The sequence below is a fragment of the Salvelinus fontinalis genome, chromosome 3 (assembly GCF_029448725.1).
Source record: "Salvelinus fontinalis isolate EN_2023a chromosome 3, ASM2944872v1, whole genome shotgun sequence".
In the NCBI taxonomy this organism is placed as follows: Eukaryota; Metazoa; Chordata; class Actinopteri; order Salmoniformes; family Salmonidae; genus Salvelinus; species Salvelinus fontinalis.
The window spans coordinates 46,233,772-46,255,908 of NC_074667.1; the positions used below are offsets into that span (position 1 = coordinate 46,233,772).

Genomic DNA, 22,137 nt, shown 5'->3' on the forward strand with positions numbered 1-22,137 from the left:
CCTTTCTTACCCCAAGCTATTACACTGCTAAATAGTTAGTTAAATAGTTAACCAAATAGCTACCCAGACTATCTGCATTGACCCTTTTTGCACTAACTTTTTTGACTGATCACATAAGCTGCTGCTACTGGTTATTATGTGTACATTTATTCCTAGTTATATGTACATATCTACTTCAATTACCTCGTACACCTGCACATCGACTCGGTACTGGTACCCCGTGTATATTGCCAAGTTATCGTTACTCATTGTGTATTCATTATTACTTATTATTACGTGTTTTTCTTTTCTATTATTTCTCTATTTTCTTTCTCTCTGCATTGTTGGGAAGGGCCCGTGAGTAAGCATTTCACTGTTAGTCTACACCTGTTGTTTACAAAGCATGTGACAAATACAATTTTATTTTATTTTGACATATTTTCCGCACCAAATCAGTATTCTAAAAAAAGAAAGGAAATACAGTGGCCTTCATAAATGCATCTCCATATTTGCTACAATATATGATCTCTGAACATGAAATCTCTAGAGAGCAACAATAATTTGAGAACCAATTATGGAATCCTCAGATGTATTTGAATGAATTAAGCTTGCTTTTCCAAATACCATTACAGTGACAATAGGGACTCATTTTACATACAAAATGAGAATAAATCAGCTTGTTACTGTTGAATATTTATGTTCTCATAAATGTTTTCCGCATCCTCTGCATATTGCACAACATTTAATTGTATTATTGACTCCATTTTAAATGGACCTTTATTGATGTCAACAACAAAAAAATGACAGATACAACTTAAATATCACTGTGTTAAATATCACAATAAATATCACTGCCACTGTGTGGGTTACACTGAGAACATAATTAAAATTACGGACTACCTTTTACATGGAGTACATTAAGCATCTGAATCAGTTGTATGCTAGTGTTATTGTAGTAATAATACACTGCAAAATAATAAAATGCTATATTTGAAGCATGCAAAAGTGCAACCGCTGAGATCTTCAATCTAGGGCCAAACTGACAAATTCTCTCAGGTCAACTTTGCACCCGTGCAAGGCTGAGAAAATTCTGTTTTATTGATTTTCATAACAGGACCTTAACATCTGACGATAACCCCAAAACCATTCAAAATATATACATAAACACATAAAACAGTACTATAACTTACCATTATATATCAAAGGCATTAGTTGCACCACACATGAAGCCACCTTCCTCTTAAAAAAGGCACAATCAAGAGTGTGAGCAGTCAGTCATTTACCTGTGGCCAATGACACTGGTCCCTGCAGCGCTGTTGCTGAGAACAGATGGATGAGTCCATCACGGTGGACAAGCCAATTTGCCATGGAATTAAACCTATGTGTTACATTTCTGTTTCAATGGAGTGCAGGGATACAATGGATTTCCCACTGTGTAAAAAAGCCATCGATCCCCCCTCAGCACCAGCAGGAGACACGCTAAAGGAATCAATAGAAAGATCATTAACCGCTGGTTAAAAGCCACTGGTTTCCTTTATTTAGCTTTTTTTGTTAATTTTCGTTTCGTTTTCTCATGCTTGCTTCGTGGGTGACTGTTGTTGATGTGTGCAGAGGGTCCCTGGTTCGCGCCCGTGTCGGGGCGAGGGGACGGTTTAAAGTTATACTGTTACATGAGCGCTGACAGAACTTTATGCACTTGGCCAGATGATTCTGCATGTTTGTTGCATTCTTCACATATGATTTGGCACATTATTTGCAAATGTACACAGCTTTTCCTTCTACATTAGCTGCAGTGAAATGTCTCCACACATCAGATAGTGCCTGTGGCATTTTCCTGTAAATATTAGAAAAAATGTGTAAAAAAAATAACAAATACAATTCCATATACAGATAAATAGTTAAGCTGTTAGATTAAAGAACTCCTTTGTAAGTTAAATGTTTCAAATAACATGTATGGAACAGGAGAATTTACACTCCACAGTTTGCAGGCTCAAGCAAGCTAAAACCCACATGGTAGCAAAAACTAACTAGCAGAAAAGTTAGAAATGATTTAAACACACTTTGTTGTAGGCTACTATTTACTAGTTAACAATAAATCATGTATGTCATATAAAATATATTCACCCCACCCAGTATCGTGATCAAAACTTACCAGAAAGCATGTAGTCCTTGGCTCAGACAGTGTAGTAGTGTGGGCTCAATAGCATCTCATTAGAGTGCAAGATCATGAGAATCAGCTGTGATGGAAGAATGCACTGTGCATGCAGAGGGTTGCAATTCCATTGAATTGGGGATAGTTTAACCAAAATATGCCACAAGACCTAAAATTGCCTTATGTGTATCCCACAAAAAAGGTTCACATTTATAAGCTAACGTTTTTGATGAATTTAAGCAAAATTCCCCAAATTCCAGGACTTAACCTCCCATGGAAAATGTCCAGAAAATATCCGTAAATTTCCCGGAAGGTTTCCGACCCTTTACCACCCTAGATGCTGCTGTTGGATACCCAATCTAGAACAAATATAGTCCATATAGCTACACTGACCAACTGGAGATATTAGTGTTGGAGTGTTCAACTGGGGTGTTGAACATAATGGGTGAATAGAGAGTAAAATTCAGAAGGGATATAAAACTATTTAAACTGCCAACAACATTACTAACAACTGACAGATTGTTAAAAAAAAGTATTCATGTTAATATACTGTTAAACAGTCAGTCAGGTCCTGAGTTTTCATCACACTTTTTTTGTAGTATCATGATTGCTTTCATACAGTACATGCTCAATTTCAATGTCTGCATAGAAAACAAAAAGCAAAACGTACATGATTTATTTAACCTAAGAGAAACAATATCCACAGATTAACAGGGAATCGCAAATGGACTTTTCTTACTTATGCATGCAGTGTATGTAAATTTAAAAATCCATCAGGAACCAACTCAGACAGACAGAGACTCATTGGTGCATACATCCCATAATCGAGGGGGCAAATACTGCGTCATGAGGAAAGGATGCTCATGATGCTAGCCCTACGTGCCTTCTGGCACTCCATCCATCAAATACATCTTTATATAGCTATGCCCCTCTATCTTACAAGCAACCCTTTTTGGAATTGTCAAAAGATAAGGCAATCAACATATTTTGTTATGGTGACAGCTCTTTGGGTAGTGTAGCTCCAGAAATGAGTCATTCCGTTCTTACTCAAAAACATTGTTTTTAGTCCTTCACTGATTACAGCATTAATTTGATCGACACCCCAGGGATAAGAAACGATCTTTTAGTAACATCCCAGTCATTCACTTTCGTGTAACTCTATTACAGTAGGTCACTATGTAATGACATTTGCAGGCTTGCCTTCAGAGTCACAAAAGAAAATCTAAAAAATACTAATTCGGTCATATCCAGAAAATTTGAGAAAATAGATTAATGTGAAACAAACAGCTTTTGAAGGACATTGGGACTTGGAGTGTTTCCCAGTTTTTTTTTATTATCATTCAGTTACTGTTAGGAATCTGAGTCTGAGGCACAGATGTCGCACGGCTGGAGGAAAACTCTGACACCTGCAAGGAGAGATGCCGTTTGCTTACTGAATTTGGTCCTTCAGCAAGCACTGTGTAACGCCGCTGTTCTCAGACACCTCTGCTTAAAATATACTCATAGTGTAACGGCTGTCTAATTCCTCCTCCTCGGATGAGGAGAAGGAGTAAGGGTCGGACCAAAACGCAGCGTTGTATGATGACATAATGAATATTTATTAAAGCAAAGACGAACATACGAAGAACACTTGAATAGAAACAAAACAACAAAACGACGTAGACAGACCTGAACTTGAGAACTTACATAGACACGAAGAACGCACGAACAGGTAAGACTAGCCAAACGAACAAACAAACGAAACAGTCCCGTGTGGTGCAACAGACACAGACACAGGAACAATCACCCACAAACAAACAGTGAGAACAGCCTACCTTAATATGGTTCTCAATCAGAGGAAACGTCAAACACCTGCCCCTAATTGAGAACCATATCAGGCAACACATTTAACCCAACATAGAAACACATAACATAGAATGCCCACCCCAACTCACGCCCTGACCAACTAAACACATACAAAAACAAGGAAAACAGGTCAGGAACGTGACACATAGCCACAAGGCCCAGTCAAATAAATGTGTCCTTGTCCCAAACTATTAGACTTTCCTGGAGGTAGCACATTTAAAACAAACTCAATTAATTGACCCACTTAAGCAGGAGCCTACCTATGGGTATTTCTTGGAGGTGTTTTGTATTTTTGTCTTGAGTGGTTATATACTGTATGTGCACCCTCAGTAAGGAACCTAGATTCTGCATCTGCATAGAGTGTTGAGTAGGTCACAATGTTTTATGGTTAATCATAAGTTCACTGTAATTTCATTTTACATAGAAGAATAAACACACACTCTTAGAAAAAAAGGGTCTATCTAGAACGGCTGTCCCCATAGGACAACCCTTTGAAGAACCCTTTTTGGTTCCAGTTAGAACCCCTTTTTTTTAAGAGTGCAGGCTAAGATGAAGTACATGTTCCAGAATATAGAAAGAGGGCTGCATGGGTGCCAGCTCGAGTGTTTCAAAAGATGAACCGGATACTTCAAGGAGATGAAATCTTAATTTATATATTTGCTTCATTGGCAGACTTATTTCAGGAACAGTTCTGGCTGATACTAATGAGGGATGCTCAGATGGCTCCAAGTGTCCTTATATTTGCCAGCAGATCTGGATGACTTTAATTGAGTTAATTGCATAGAAAACTGCTGGAGGGAGGGAGCGTTGTAGTTTGCCAAAGAACGTTATGACAACATCTTATTATGGTAACAAGAGCAACGATGACATCATCACCAATGACAACAGTCTCTGGCCCTGAACTACACCAGGGCAAGGCCTCATGCTTACATCATCAAGTGGAATTTGCAAAAACAAACCAAAAACTTAACTAGGCCAAAAGTGGACTACAAGCATTGGCCAGCTGCAAAATTCACTCATCGGTAGATTCCCACACTGGCAGCTCAAAATAATAGTATTTTTCTGTTTTATTCCTGTGAAGTGTAGAGACCCATTACATTTATAAGGTCAGTCTAGAAGGAAACAATCAGAAAATAGCTTTAGGACTCTGCACTCCATAGCATCCAAGCAGCTGTCATTTTCTCCTCACAGAGAGGAGGGGGCAATGCAAGCTCAGTCATAAGCAACAGGGGAATGCTATGGTGATGTAAAGGCTGGGCTATAGAAAAAAAAATCTCTCAATATAAAATATCTCAATCCATGATTTTCTAGAGAATGCATTAATTTTTAAACGTTAATAGTTAACAAGCAATCAAGCCCATACTGTATCAACTGTTCATTTGTTTATGATTTCTGCTGAGACATAAGGCCGACAAGGCAAACTAACTGTGGAGAGAGACAGAAAATAGTCTGCCTGCTTGCCCCGGCTCCTCCAGAGCGGGGAGCACTGAGTCCAACTGTCAATTATATACCAAACAGATAAGAGTCAGAGTCTTGCTCACCAGGTTATAAGCAATCTGTAGATAAAACCACTGGATAGGACAGGTATTACTAATGCGCCTAAGTTTGGAGGGGGGGCAGGTAGTCTAGTGGTTAAGAGCGTTCGGCCAGTTTCTGAAATGTCGCTGGTCCGAATCCAAAGCCGACTAGGTGAAAAATCTATCGATGTGCCCTTGAGCAAGGAATTTAACCCTAATTGCTCATGTAAGTCGCTCTGGATAAGAGTGTCTGCTAAATGATTAAAATGTAAAATGCTTCCAGATTAGTGCTTTTCTGGGGAATATTACAAACTTGTGGAGGTCTTTAACTTTCAAAATTGTCCATTATGCATTATGCACTATATGAGTGGTCAAATGTGATGGATCTGGTAAGATAGACATTCCTAATTCACAGGAGATACATTTGAAAAGCGGGTGAAGAGGTGCCGCAGTTCCGAGTTGGACGACGCCTTGGGGGTGACACAACCGTAACAAAAATGAATCCCTTGAGAGGGCAAGAACAAGATACAGTCTATGTCAGCAGAAGTACAGTATTATCATAAAGAGACGTATACTACGGAGGAGGAATGGGGGGAAAAGAGAGGCAGAGGAGGTCGAATAGAGAGAGGGAGGAAGATTGTGAGCTTGAATCGGTTAAAAATGGCGGGAAAAAGGGAGATGGTTTGTTAATAATAATAATAAAATGTCAAATGTAAAGTCCCCATATTTGGGGACCCTATTATATTTTTTAAATTCAGTTCAGTTTGGTATGAAAATGGTAGCACCTATCTGCAAAAGCAGAGTATCTTGGCTATTGATTGGTGCCTGCAAATCTTTGGTATGACTTACTACCATATATGGGCATATGAATTATAAGGGTAGGTCGAGCCAATGACCTCATTTCAAGATGGCTGCTGGTTAGCGTTGTGAAGCATAAACGAAATAAACACGGAATGCGTTGATACAAACCGAAAGCTGGGACTCCACAGATCATGAGGATATCTTATTTGTCTTCCTGTAACCTACCGTTATTGATCACCAGCCGCGAGAGTCAAAATGTTTACTTTACACAACGTTTTCACCAAACAGCAAACATCTTGCAAGGTAAGCTTCGATTTGGTCTGTGTTTGAGCTATAGCTACATGGAGGGTATCAAATTAATCCCTAGGTTGGTATCCCCTGTATGTCCCACGACACCACCACAATGCTTGAGAGAGGTTGGGGTTGCAGAAATTTTGTTTTATAGTGAACAATAACTTTTAGGCACATCCAGTGTGCAGAAACAGTGGTTCTAAAGATGGCGCCGACAGACATAGCAGCTCTGCTTCTAGCTCCTAAGCAAATTTGCAGTATTTTATTTTTTGTGTGTCATTTCTTACACAATTAGTCCAGAATGTTTTTTGTGTTATTACATACAGCCGGAAATAACTTCTGGATGTCAGAGCGGCGGTAACCAGCATTACGACCAGAAATATGACTTTCCCGCATTTATCTTTTTTTCTCACCCCCCAGGGAAATGAGGCTGCTCCAAGACGCCGCTGGTGGAGAAGAGGTATTCGTAGTGCACTTCAAATCCGACTCAGGAGACGGAAACACCATCCACCGCTTCAAAGTATATTACTCGCTAATGTTCAGTCTCTGGACAATAAAGTAGACGAGCTCAGGGCGAGGATCTTCTTCCAGAAAGACATCAAGGACTGTAACATACTCTGTTTCACGGAATCATGGCTCCTCCGGATATACTGTTCCTGTCCATAAAGCCAGCTTGGTTTTCAGTACATCGCGCAGACAGGAATAAAGAATTCTCCGGAAGAAGAAGGGCGGCGGTGTATGTTTCATGATTAACCACTCATGGTGTGATTGTACAGAAACGTACAGAAACGCAAGTCCTTTCGTTCACTGACCTAGAATACCTCACAATCAAATGCAGACCGTATTACCTCCCAAGAGAATTCTCTTCGGTTATAGGCACAGCCGTGTATATTAAACCTCAAGCCGATACTACGACGGCTCTCAAGGAACTACACTGTACTTTATGCAAACTGGAAACCACATATCCTGAGGTCGCATTTATTGTAGCTGGGGATTTTAGCAAAGCAGATTTGAGGAAAATGCTACCAGAGTTCTACCAACACATTGACTGTAGTACTCACACTGGGAAAACACTTGACCACTGCTATTCTCTCTTCTGGGATGCCTACAAGGGCCTCTCCCTCCCTCCCTTCGGCAAATCAGATCACGACTCCATTTTGCTCCTCCCTTCCTATAGGCAGAAACTCAAACAGGAAGTACCCATGCTAAGGTCTATTCAACGCTGGTCTGACCAATCGGATTCCATGCTTCAAGATTGTTTTTATCACACAGACTGGGATATGTTCCGGGTAGCCTTGGATAATAACATTGAGTTCTTCAGGAAGTGTATAGGGCATGTTGTTCCCACTGTGCCTATTAACCTCTAACGAGTCACAAACCCGGATCCGGGACCCCCCCATCAAAAAAGCTGACTAGCATAGCCTAGCCTAAAGCCACAGGGATATCATATAATAAAATGTTCATGAAATCACAAGTCCAAGACACCAAATGAAAGATACACATCTTGTGAATCCAGCCGTCATTTCTGATTTTTAAAATGTTTTACAGGGAAGACACAATATGTAAATCTATTAGCTAACCACGTTAGCAAAAGACGCCACTTTTTTTACTCCACCCTTTTCTTACTGCATCAGTAGCTATTACAAATTCGACCAAATAAAGATATAAATAGCCACTAACCAAGAAACACTTCCATCAGATGACAGTCTGATAACATATGCTATACAATAAATATGTTTTGTTAGAAAAATTTGCATATTTCAGGTATAAATCATAGTTTACCATTGCAGGCACCATCACAACTCTCACCAAAGCAACTAGAATAACTACAGAGACCATCGTGTATTAGCTAATTACTCATCATAAAACATTTCTTAAAAATACACAGCGTACAGCAAATGAAAGACACAGATCTTGTGAATCCAGACAATATTTCAGATTTTCTAAGTGTTTCACAGCGAAAACACAATATAGCGTTATATTAGCTTACCACAATAGCAAACATCACAACAGCATTGATTCAAGACAAAAATAGCGATAACGTATAAACCACCAAAATATATTAATTTTTTCACTAACCTTCTCAGAATTCTTCAGATGACAGTCCTATAACATCATATTACACAATGCATATAGAGTTTGTTCGAAAATGTGCATATTTAGCGCCACAAATCATGGTTATAGAATGAGAAAAGTAGCAAAGCTGCCCAGAAAATGTCAGGAGAAATCTTTGGAGAGGCACCTATTCTAATCAGTAACTATTCCAAAACTTGACTAAAAAATACAGGTTGGACAGCAATTGAAAGACAAATTAGTTCTTAATGCAATCGCTGGGTTACATTTTTAAAATTAACGTTACTTCAAAATACAGCGTGCGATAAAGCGAGGCTGCACTGCAATTAATGGCGGCTGATGTATTTGACATTTTTCAACAGAACAACGAATTATCAGCATAAATAGTTCTTACTTTTTGATGAACTCTCATCAGAATCTTGGGAAAGGTGTCCTTTGTCCAAAAGAATCGTTGCTAGGTTTTATAACGTCCTCTTCAACGTTGCAATTAGCAGTAAACATTAGCATGTGAGAGAGAGATACCCAACCCCCTAGAACGCCAGGAAATGAAATACCCGAAAATCGCAATATACTGACATAAACTGATATAATTCGGTTTAAAATAACAAGATTATGATGTCTTTAAAGCCTATATCGAATAAAAACACAGCCGGAAATGTCTAAGATCTATAACCGATGGTTCTAGTACAATATGCCAAGGTCCTCAGTGCGTCAGAGCGAAGAGGGAAAAGAACAGACACTTCTTTGCCAAGTGATTTATAACCTTTGAGATCTACGTAGAGACTCCATTTCAAGTCTCCCTATTCGCTAACATCCAGGGGAGGGCGTATGCAGTGCATCTCAACCAATAGAAGACAGGCAGATTTATACACAGGTCTCAGAGCAGCTTGCGAAATTCAGCATTCTCACATACACATAGGAAAATTGCTCCAGTTCTGTTTCACTCATAGATATAATTCAAACGGTTTTAGAAACTAGAGAGTGTTTTCTATCCAATAGTAATAATAATATGCATATTGTACGAGCAAGAATTGAGTACGAGGCAGTTTAATTTGGGAACGTCATTATTACAAAGTGCTAACAGCTCCCCCTATTGACAAGAAGATGTCCTTTACTTAATACCCATCCCGGATCCGGGATCCTCCTCATCAAAAAAGCTGACTAGCATAGCCTAGCCTAACGGGACAGGGATATCATATAATATAATTTTCATGAAATCACAAGTCCAATACAGCAAATGAAAGATAAACATCTTCTGAATCCAGCCGTCATTTCCAATTTTTTAAATGTTTTACAGCGAAAACACAATATGTATTTCTATTAGCTAACCACAATAGCCAAAGACTCAACCTCATATTTTCACCATGTTTCTACCGCATAGGTAGCTATCACAAAACCGACCAAATAGAGATATAATTAGTCACTAACCAAGAAACAACTTCATCAGATGACAGTCTTATAACATGTTATGCAATACATTTATGTTTTGTTCGAAAAATGTTTCACATTGCAGCTACCATCACAAATAGCACCGAAGCAGCCAGAATAATTACAGAGAGCAACGTGAAATACCTAAATACTCATCATAAAACATTTATGAAAAATACATGGTGTACAGCAAATGAAAGATAAACATCTTGTGAATCCAGCCAATATTTGGCTGGATTCACAATATATGTTTTGTGAACAATATTTTACAGCGAAAACACAATATATATTTCTATTAGCTCACTACAGTAGCCAAACACACAACACAATTTACTCCCCGCAGAGAATAGGAATCAACATTTTCCACAGAAATACGAAATAACATCATAAATTGTTCTTACTTTTGCTGAGCTTCCATCAGAATCTTGTACAAGGAGTCCTTGGTCCAGAATAAATCGTTGTTTGGTTTTAGAATGTCCTTTTCTTCTGTCGAATTCGCGCCACAATGCTAGCCAATGTTGATGACGTTCCCATTTTCTCCTGGCGCAAAGAACGGAAAACTCCAAAAGTCCCAATAAACGTTGAATAATCTGATAAAACTCGGTTGAAAAAACATACTTTACGATATTATTATCACATGTATCAAATAAAATCAGAGCCGGAGATATTCACCGTGTAAACCAAACGCTTATCAGAAGACAATATCGAGGTGCTTCGCGCACCTTGGAAGAGAAAGGAAATTACTGACCCGCCACTCCAAAAGCTCTTGTTCGACCTCAGATCAAGCTAGACACCCCATTCCACCTTCCACTGCCTGTTGACATCTAGTGGAAGGTGTATGAAGTGCATGTATATCGATAAATATAAGCCAGTTGAATAGGCAAGTGTCTTCACTGACATTTTCAACCTCTCCCTGTCCGAGTCAATAATACCAACATGTTTCAAGCAGACCACCATAGTGCCTGTGCCCAAGAACACTAAGGTAACCTGCCTGAATGACTACCGACCCGTAGCACTCACGTCTGTAGCCATGAAGTGCTTTGAAAGGCTGGTCATGGCTCACATCAACACCATCATCCCAGAAACCCTAGACCCACTCCAATTTGCATACCGCCCTAACAGATCCACAGATGATGCAATCTCTATTGCCATGCAGACTGCCCTTTCCCACCTGGACAAAAGGAACACCTATGTGAGAATGCTATTCATTGACTACAGCTCAGCGTTCAACACCAAAGTGCCATCAAAGCTCATCAATAAGTTAAGGACCCTGGGACTAAACACCTCCCTCTGCAACTGGATCCTGGACTTCCTGACGGGCCGCCCGCAGGTGGTAAGGGTAGGTAACAACACCTCCGCCCCTCAGGGGTGCGTGCTCAGCCCCCTCCTGTACTCCCTGTTCACTCATGACTGCACGGCCAGGCACGACTCCAACACCATCATTAAATTTGCTGATGACACAACAGTGGTAGGCCTGATCACCGACAACAACGAACCAGCCTATAGGGAGGAGGTCAGAGACCTGGCCGTGTGGTGCCAGGACAATAACCGCTCCCTCAACGTGGTCAAGACAAAGGAGATGCTTGTGGACTACAGGAAAAAGAGGACCGGGCATGCTCCCATTCTCATCGACAGGGCTGCAGTGGAGCAGGATGAGAGCTTCAAGTTCCTTGGTGTCCACATCATCAACAAACTAACATGGTCTAAGCACACCATGACAGTCGTGAAGCGGGCACGACAAAACCTATTCCCCCTCAGAAGACTGAAAAGATTTGGCATGGGTCCTCAGATCCTCAAAAGGTTCTACACCTGCACCATCGAGAGCATCCTGACTGGCTGCATCACTGCCTGGTATGGCAACTGCTCGGCCTCCGACCGCAAGGCACTACAGCGGGTAGTGCGAAAGCCCAGTACATCCTGCCATCCAGGAAATATTGTCAAAGACTCCAGCCACATTAGTCATAGGTTGTTCTCCCTGCTCCCACGCGGCAAGCGGTACCGGAGCGCCAAGTCTAGGTCCAAGAGGCTTCTAAACAGCTTCTACCCCCAAGCCATAAGACTCCTGAACATCTAGTCAAATTGCTACCCAGACTATTCGCATTGCCCCCCCCCCCCCCCCATCTCCACACCACTGCCACTCTCTGTTGTCATCTATGCATAGTCACTTTAATTAACTCTACCTACATGTACATACTACCTCAACTAACCGGTGCCCCCGCACATTGACTCTGTACCGGCACCCACCTGTATATATAGTTATTTTTTACTACTGCTCTTTAATTACTTGTTACTTTTATCTCTTATTCTTATCCGTATTTTTTAAAACTGCACTGCCGGTTAGGGGCTCGTAAGTAAGCATTTCACTGTAAGGTCTACCTGTTCTATTCGGCGCATGTGACTAATACACATGTTTTATTATTTTATTTACAGACATATGCCACTTTGGAGAGGCTTAGGGACACTTGGAAACGTCCTGTGACCACCACTTACAAAAACATCTAGTTGTTAGGTCTATCAATCACATTTTGTATCTGATATTGTTCACATGTTGTGGAAGCCATCTGATTTGTTTCCAGCTCTAGTCATTCACTTATAGCTTGTCAATGAAAGATGACATTCAAAACAAAAAAACTATAATTTGTGTGTCCTTGATCTTGTGTATTCTGAACTATGTAACTCATAACTATCTTCTGATAATTTCCTCATAATCTCGCAGATGTCTTCTTTCCAAATATACCAAGTTTTTGCATGTCAGAATCATGTAATTACACATGAATAGCAGTTACTTTTGGGTATGTCTATTTAGGGGGAAATCTACATTTTGCCATTACATTTGTGAGTGAGGGCGATGTACTGGAGGGGGTAGGTGTGGTGAAGGTCTCGGAGTCCGAGGCTTGCACCAAGGGTCAGGATAAAGATGAGTCTCTTATGGTAGGAGTGACTTTTTAGGAAAAAAGCCATTTGTGGTTTCAGGGTGGGTGAAAACTGATTTGGATGCTGTGGAATCGGTGAAGGTAACCAGAAGTGGTCTGGTGATAATTGTTTGTGCTTCTCCTGGTAAGAGGGAGCAGGTGCTCCATGTTAAACAAATGGGAACAAGACATGTGAATTGTTTTGCTCTCAAAAAAAGGGTGCCATTGAAAGGAGTGATTACTGGGGTAGTGGTAAATGTGAAAGTTGACCAACTGAAGAGGAAGATTCACAGTGTTTGTGATGCTCGTCATTTGGTGCAACGCAGACAGGGTGGCATGAGTGGTGAAACAGAAGAGTCGTTGTCTGTTCTTTTGAGTTTTGATTTTGACCAAGCTTTTGATGTTGAGCAAGCTTTTGTGCCGAATATATTACATTGTTACAGGTGTCAAGCTTATGGGCATGTGGCAGCAGTGTGTAGGAGGGAGATTCCTAGGTGTAAGAAGTGTGCAGAAGGGCATGAGACAAAGGAATGTGTAGCATTGAGGAAAGTAGTGGTATGTGTTAATTGCAGGAGTGCCCATGGGTCTGGGGATCAGAAATGTCCGGTGTGAGAGAGGCAGGTTGAGGTTTCCATGGTTTGAGTAGTGCAGAAGTTGTAGTATGCTGAGGCAGTGAAGAAAGTAGAAGAAGGCTCAAGGGGGAGGGAGAAGTAGAGTGGTGTGAGTAGTAGATTTGTACCAGTACAGGGGGATAGGCCAACAAGAGATACAGTGCATTCGGAAAGTATTCAGACCCCTTGACTTTTTTCACATTTTGTTACGTTACAGCCTTATTCTAAAATTGATACAATTATTTATATTTAATCTACACACAATACCCCATAACGACAATGAAATATCACATGTTCTTATTTTTTCTCGATAGCGGCAGTTACGGCAGCAATGTTGTTCATAGCTGTAGCAACACGTTTGCAGTTGTCCATTTTTATTAAACTGTTATTTTGGACACAGTATTTGCTGCATTCTGCAGTTATACTGCACTCTAACTGCAGTTATACTGCAGTGTACTGCAGTTATACTGCACTGTGACTGCAATCATTTTTCGTAAGGGAACTTCATTTTATTGAAATTATGTAGAAACAATGTTGATTCAACCAGTGTGTGCCCAGTGGGCTCTTGTGTAAAACAACTCTCACTGGATTACATTTACAAGCAAAGGGCAAACATGACATCCATGATGGAGACAAACAAAAAATGTATGATTCTTGAAATATTGAACATTGTCATTGTGAACTGGATTGATATGATATAACGTCCCAAGAGAGCTGAGCAGACGAAACGCAAATGACATAGGGCCTTTTACTTAATCAAAGGAATTCCAGTCTGCTGTGAAGCATGCATCCATGTATTTGGACAAGTAAGAGTCTAAAGTTAGCTTCATGTACAGATATTATTTGTATCTCATGTTGTTATAAAGTCATTTGCATTGCTAGTTAAAGCCTTCTGTTAGCTAGCTAGCTAACGTTAGCTAGCCAACATGAAACGTAGCTAGCTAGCGTGAGTTGCTTGGTATCTAACGCCAGCTAACGTTATAAATTGTATATCATTTTGTCAGAAATCCATTTGCATTGCTAGTTGAAGCCTACTGTTGGTTAGCTTTACCTGCAGATTAATAATGCATCATTTCATGCATGTTGCCTAGCTAGCTAAGTGTATGACAAACTGTATGGGTTGCTGGCTTGCTACATTAGCCAGATGATTAGGCTCCATGAACCATAAATTTAGCCAGGTGTGTCTGGGGGTGATTATGGCCATCACATGCTTTATGAACATGTGAACAGGTCTAGACAATAGACGCATCCCCTTAGCTAGATGTGTCTGGGATGTAGTTTGATTTGATTTTATATATAATGTGTTTACCAGAGACAATGTGAAGAACAACATGTTAGGATATAGGACTAGATAGTGTATTTTTACCTGGAGATGTTATTTATTGTCGGCTACTACTTTCACTGCTTGTTTACTACACTACCTTCACTCACAGTGAATACTTAAAGAGACGGGTGGGGTTAAGGCTTAAGAGGGTGTGAATGATGCTGAATGGGCGTACTCAAAAAAGAGCTCTCGATTGTGAAAAACTTTCAAGGGGATTTTCTGGTACTTGTCTACAAAGTGGAATAACAAGTTTATCACATTTCAAATAAGCATAACATTCCCATGTTTTCCCCCAACTGCAGTGTATGATATACCATTTTGAAGCTCTGAGTCTGTACTTTTATAAAATGTACAAAAGACAATCTTGGAAATGGTACATAAGACTCAAATGGGAAATGTAGTCACAAACGTAGTGGGATGTATCTGGTTCATGGCATATCTCATTTTATTAGTGTTAACCCTCTAGGATTTTCATCAACTCTAATCAAAGTCTACCTTAAAGTGTTTATTTGTTTAGGCAATGAGCCAGTAGTGACCATGGACAAAATGCATTGGATTGCATGTAATGTACACAGTAACTATGAGGTGATATTCAATTGTTACTGAGCATCCCCATGTTGTTGTTCACTTTTATGTGAATCCATTGTCTTAACTCATCCAAGGCTTAATGTGCATACAGTAGCCTACCATCTGATTCTACACCACCAAGTGAGCTACTATGGGTATGTTCGAATAAAGCTTTATTTCCTGTGGTCATGTTTTGCCAATGTGCATTCATGAACATAGAGAGACCCCAAAAAAAATCACTTTGATACCGCTGACCTAAACCCAAAGGGTTTTGAAATGGGTTGAATGTAACTGGGAAGGAAGCCTTTATCCTTGTTCTGGATCGGGCCTTGTAGGGATATTTGGAAATAAAATAAAATGTATTTCTCTACTGTAGTTGTCATCATAGTAAGGTAATAGGTATATAACTAGAGGTAACTAGAGGCCAAATTCCTACATACAAATATATAAACTTTTCAGTTTCATTAGGACTCATAGAGGGAAATAATTTATACAACTTGAAACCAGGTATGAAACTGTGTAGACTGCTACATCAAAAATAAAGGAGTTACCACTCCTGTTGCAGGTGAAGAGGCGCTCAATAAAAAAAGACTGGACTGCTCTCTAGTTACTACAACCCGAGAAGTGAGCAAGATATAGCGTGCTACTATGTACATCAACAGAGCACGTTATGATCAGTGACTTGACTATTGCCGTTGTTTAGCCAGATCTAACCTAATTTAAGCATACTATAGAAGGCAAATAAGATGGTCGAACCTTGCGCTTTACGGGACTCGATAATCAGAGAAAGAAAAAAAATACTACAACCATAATATGGTGAAAATACAACGTACCGACTCTTCTTCTCTAAAGAATTACGGTATCTTACCTTTTAGTGGAGCCCGTGCCTCTATTGCTGAATCGGGTCCTGGATGCTGGCGCGCGACTAACCACAATACACTTGAACTCGTTGAAGGAAGGATGCTTGCATTCCTTTAAAATACGAGCAGTTCATCGATGTTTCTTCACGTCTCAATCGTCTGGGTAGGGTAGCTTGCAATGTTTAATTGTGCCCGTTCTCCCCATTCAGAAAGCCTGAGAACAGAGCAGTGTGATGTTCGAACAATCCGCTCTCGACGTATCAGCGCAGATCTGCTACACTGAGCACTCTTTTTCCTAAAATGTCACAGGACCAATCCCCACAGACCCCTCAATACCTAGTGTTCGATACACGTCAAATAGTAACCCCAGGCAGCTAAACAATTACATCACAATGGAATAATGAAGACCATCATATTCTATTATTTAAAAAAAAATCTGTTTTTTTTGTCCAATCATTGACCAACATTCACTGCTGTGGAAGATTTAATGTGTCTGTAAATTTAAGCCTTTTAATGTTTTCTCACTTTTGAAAATAAAACATCTATTTTGATAGATTTATTAGTTATTATGTTTATGAGGACACAGGATAATCGTTATTATTCTCCTTGACAGAATAGCAGTAGGAAGGGACAGATAACATTCTTATTTTCCATTTAGAAGGCTGCACTGTTTCCATACTTTCCTGAACAGCCTCGGCCAGCAGTCTGACTCACCCATTGGCCCATGGGGATACTGGCACTGTTTTGATCTGACTTCTATTCCCTATTCAGTAGGTGAGGAATATGTCTCATCATGTGTATACTCCCAACTGTATTTCCCAACTCCCCTCCTAGAGTACCTTCAACAGGACAGATTTTTATTGTAGCCTCGTACAAGCACACCTGATTAAACTTCAAGTAATCATCAGGCTCTCAATGAGCTGAATCAGCTATTTTTATCCGGGGCTACAGCAAAAATGTGTGTTTTTTGGGGTACTCGAGGACCGGAGTTGAGAACCACTAGTGTAGACTGCTGGACAGGACATGTGCAGGGTAATCTACAGATGCAGACCTGTATTCCCTCCTCCAATCCTATGCTTGGTTTTATACATTTCTGTTCTTTTACATCCCTCTCCTTCAAAGGCTCATCCATCTTCCTCTCTCCCACTCTCCCTGTCAATCACAGATAAGAACAGTGCTGATGTACTTCCCTGGCTGTGTTACGACTTAACCCAAGCAGGGTAATTGTTTTAGCCTTGGACCATGTCAGTATATGAAGCCCTGCAACAAGGGAATAACAGTATCCATCCATAAAATACACCCCAAATATTACTTCCTGTAAAATCTTAGAAAAAAGTGTACCAAAAGGGTTCTGATCAGTTGTTACAGAAACGGGAATCTTGATGTGAATCTTGGAATTGTTTCATATGACAGTCACACTAAAAAACTGTTCTAGAAAATTTTCATAAAATGTATGTCATTTTTGCTTTTCATAGAGAGTTGTAGTGTGCTACTGGTGAACATAAAAAAAAACAAGCAGATATAAAATTCCCATATCCACAGCCACATTAACGCTCTATAAATTACTCAAGACCTTTAATTCATTTTCCTGTGTCTTGAATAAGAACATTTATATCATTATATGAATGGAAGTCTTTAGGCGTAATCACACTGCACCTTAGCCCACCCAGGGCCAGCCTAGCCTGGGGCTAAGATAGCCTGGAGCTAAGAACAATGCAGTGTGAAAAGGCCTTTTGGGACAGCTGTACTGCTAAAAGTAGAACAGATTCCTGTATCTAATATGAGGGTCTTTGAGTGACTCACCATTGAGTTCCTTTGTAATATATCTTTCAAAATATAAGCAAGGTTAAAGGCCATTAAAGCACTTTAGATTTGGCAAAATAGAAAAATGTTGAGCCTATTATTAAATCATTTGCTGTGGTCTCTCTCCGGTACGACCAAGGCCGCCCATTCCATGACTCAAGTTATTAGCTCCCATACATTTTTAAAGGTTATTAAAAAGCAGAGAGGCAAATCCCCTGTTGACTGTCTTCTCAACTGTAATGCATACAAAAAATCCTCCAGCAACGGAACCTTCCCACTGGGCACATGACGTCAATTCAACGTCTATTCCACGTTGCTACAATTAAATGATGTGGAAACAACGTTGATGCAACCAGTGTGTGCCCAGTGGGTTTCTTCATGCCATGGCATCAATTAGTATAAGGTTTACTGGCAACTTAATGGAAAGCAAATTATTTAGAGCAGCCAGCTGCTTGCTCTGTGTGGTTCCTCTTTTGTCACTGAAAAGGCCTGGAAGGGTGCTTACACCCGCACCACTTGCTCGGAAATGACTGCACAGTTCAATGTGCAAAACACCAATGGTGGAAAAAGTACTCAGTTGTCATACTTACAAGTAAAGATACCAATAGAAAATGACTGAAGTAAAATCAAAAGTCATCCAGTAAAGTACTTCTGGAAAAAAAGTATAAAAGCATCTGGTTTTAAATGTACTTAAGTAAAGTGGTAGAAAAAGAAGTCAATTTTCATACTTGAGTAAAAGTACAAAGTAAAAGTAAATGCTATACATCAAATTCTTTATATTAAGCAAACAAGACCGCATAATTTTTTGTTTTTATTTATTTACGGACAGACAGGGGCACACTCCAACACTCATAATTTACAAACTCAGTAATTATGTTGAGTGAGTCCGCCAGATCAGAGGCAGTAGGGAGTACATGAGTACATGTTATGTTGATATGTGTGTGAATCTGAGCATAATTCTGTCCTGCGTTTGAAATGTAACTAGTACTTTTTGGTGTCAGGGAAAATGTATGAGAGTAAAAAGTACATCTTTTCTTTAAGAATGTAGTAGAGTAAAAGTAAAAATAGGAAAAAATATATATAAATAGTAACGTAAAGTACAGACAGCCCAAAAACTACACAGTTGTCTTTGCTATCTTTGATTTGTATTTGTTCGATCTTAGCTAGCTACTTAGCTGGCTACATAGCCGTCTTTGTATCGGTGATAATTGTGTAGTTATGAAGGTTCGCTGAGGTTCGCTAGCCAGGTATTCTCGCCCTAACGTAACGTAACGTAACGTAGTCAACCCTGCTAGCTAGCCAGCTAGCCACCGATTAGCAGCACTGTAGAAACGATTACATTACAACGGAACGACTTGACTTGTGTAGTGTTGGCTAGCTACATAGTTTTCTTTGCTATCTTTGTATCTAAGATAATTGTGTAGCTTTGAATAATTATCGGTTAGCTAGCCAGCTATTTTTCGCCTGCCGCGCTGCCGTCCTCCTACCTAGCCAACACTGCTAGCTAGCCAACTTCTACCGAATAGCAGCACTGTAGAAACTTACATTACAACGGAACGACTTGATTAGCGTAGTGTTAGCTAGTTGTCTTTGCTGTCCTTGTATCCATGATAATTGTGTAGTTTAGAGAAATTTAGTGAAATTGTCGAGGTTACCTAGCCAGCTTCACTTTCAACAACGTAGCCACTGCTAGCCAGGCTACTTCACCAGCCAGCAGTACTATATCATTTTAGTCAATAAGATCTTGTATTTTATTTTATTTTATTTTTGCAACGTAAGCTTAACTTTCTGAACATTCGAGACGTGTAGCCCACTTGTCATTCTAATCTCCTTTGCATTAGCGTAGCCTCTTCTGTAGCCTGTCAACCATGTGTCTGTCTATCCCAGTTCTCTCCTCTCTGCACAGACCATACAAACGCTTCACACCGCGTGGCCGCGCCCACCCTAACCTGGTGGTCCCAGCCCGCACGACCCACGTGGAGTTCCAGGTTTCCGGTAGCCTCTGGAACTGCCGATCTGCGGCCAACAAGGCAGAGCTCATCTCAGCCTATGCGTCCCTCCAGTCCCTCGACTTCCTGGCACTGACGGAAACATGGCTCACCACAGATAACACTGCTACTCCTACTGCTCTCTCTTCGTCTGCCCACGTGTTCTCGCACACCCCGAGACCTTCTGGTCAGCGGGGTGGTGGCACCGGGATCCTCATCTCTCCCAAGTGGTCATTCTCTCTTTCTCCCCTTACCCATCTGTCTATCGCCTCCTTTGAATTCCATGCTGTCACAGTTACCAGCCCTTTCAAGCTTAACATCCTTATCATTTATCGCCCTCCAGGTTCCCTTGGAGAGTTCATCAATGAGCTTGATGCCTTGATAAGCTCCTTTCCTGAGGACGGCTCACCTCTCACAGTTCTGGGTGACTTTAACCTCCCCATGTCTACCTTCGACTCATTCCTCTCTGCCTCCTTCTTTCCACTCCTCTCCTCTTTTGACCTCACCCTCTCACCTTCCCCCCCTACTCACAAGGCAGGCAATACGCTTGACCTCATCTTTACTAGATGCTGTTCTTCCACTAACCTCATTGCAACTCCCCTCCAAGTCTCCGACCACTACCTTGTATCCTTTTCCCTCTCGCTCTCATCCAACACTTCCAACACTGCCCCTACTCGGATGGTATCGCGCCGTCCCAACCTCCGCTCTCTCTCCCCCGCTACTCTCTCCTCTTCCATCCTATCATCTCTTCCCTCTGCCCAAACCTTCTCCAACCTATCTCCTGATTCTGCCTCCTCAACCCTCCTCTCCTCCCTTTCTGCATCCTTTGACTCTCTATGTCCCCTATCCTCCAGGCCGGCTCGGTCCTCCCCTCCCGCTCCGTGGCTCGACGACTCATTGCGAGCTCACAGAACAGGGCTCCGGGCAGCCGAGCGGAAATGGAGGAAAACTCGCCTCCCCGCGGACCTGGCATCCTTTCACTCCCTCCTCTCTACATTTTCCTCTTCTGTCTCTGCTGCTAAAGCCACTTTCTACCACTCTAAATTCCAAGCATCTGCCTCTAACCCTAGGAAGCTCTTTGCCACCTTCTCCTCCCTCCTGAATCCTCCTCCCCCTCCCCCCCCCTCCTCCCTCTCTGCAGACGACTTCGTCAACCATTTTGAAAAGAAGGTCGACGACATCCGATCCTCGTTTGCTAAGTCAAACGACACCGCTGGTTCTGCTCACACTGCCCAACCCTGTGCTTTGACCTCTTTCTCCCCTCTCTCTCCAGATGAAATCTCGCGTCTTGTGACGGCCGGCCGCCCAACAACCTGCCCGCTTGACCCTATCCCCTCCTCTCTTCTCCAGACCATTTCCGGAGACCTTCTACCTTACCTCACCTCGCTCATCAACTCATCCTTGACCGCTGGCTACGTCCCTTCCGTCTTCAAGAGAGCGAGAGTTGCACCCCTTCTGAAAAAACCTACACTCGATCCCTCCGATGTCAACAACTACAGACCAGTATCCCTTCTTTCTTTTCTCTCCAAAACTCTTGAACGTGCCGTCCTTGGCCAGCTCTCCTGCTATCTCTCTCAGAATGACCTTCTTGATCCAAATCAGTCAGGTTTCAAGACTAGTCACTCAACTGAGACTGCTCTTCTCTGTATCACGGAGGCGCTCCGCACTGCTAAAGCTAACTCTCTCTCCTCTGCTCTCATCCTTCTAGACCTATCGGCTGCCTTCGATACTGTGAACCATCAGATCCTCCTCTCCACCCTCTCCGAGTTGGGCATCTCCGGCCGGGCCCACGCTTGGATTGCGTCCTACCTGACAGGTCGCTCCTACCAGGTGGCGTGGCGAGAATCTGTCTCCTCACCACGCGCTCTCACCACTGGTGTCCCCCAGGGCTCTGTTCTAGGCCCTCTCCTATTCTCGCTATACACCAAGTCACTTGGCTCTGTCATAACCTCACATGGTCTCTCCTATCATTGCTATGCAGACGAC

The 22,137-nt window shown here is 41.4% G+C and overlaps 1 protein-coding gene across 2 annotated transcripts in view; it reads right to left on the reverse strand.

The window, feature by feature from the left end:
* LOC129850733 (rap1 GTPase-activating protein 1-like) overlaps positions 1-16,703 on the reverse strand; it is a 134,199-nt gene extending 117,496 nt beyond the window's left edge. The window contains exon 1 of one of the 2 annotated variants that reach the window (XM_055917033.1): positions 16,369-16,703. The gene's annotated coding sequence lies outside the window, so the exon portion shown is untranslated. The remainder of the gene's footprint in view (positions 1-16,368) is intronic. The other variant, XM_055917038.1, reaches the window with a different exon arrangement.
* Positions 16,704-22,137: the final 5,434 nt, after the last annotated feature.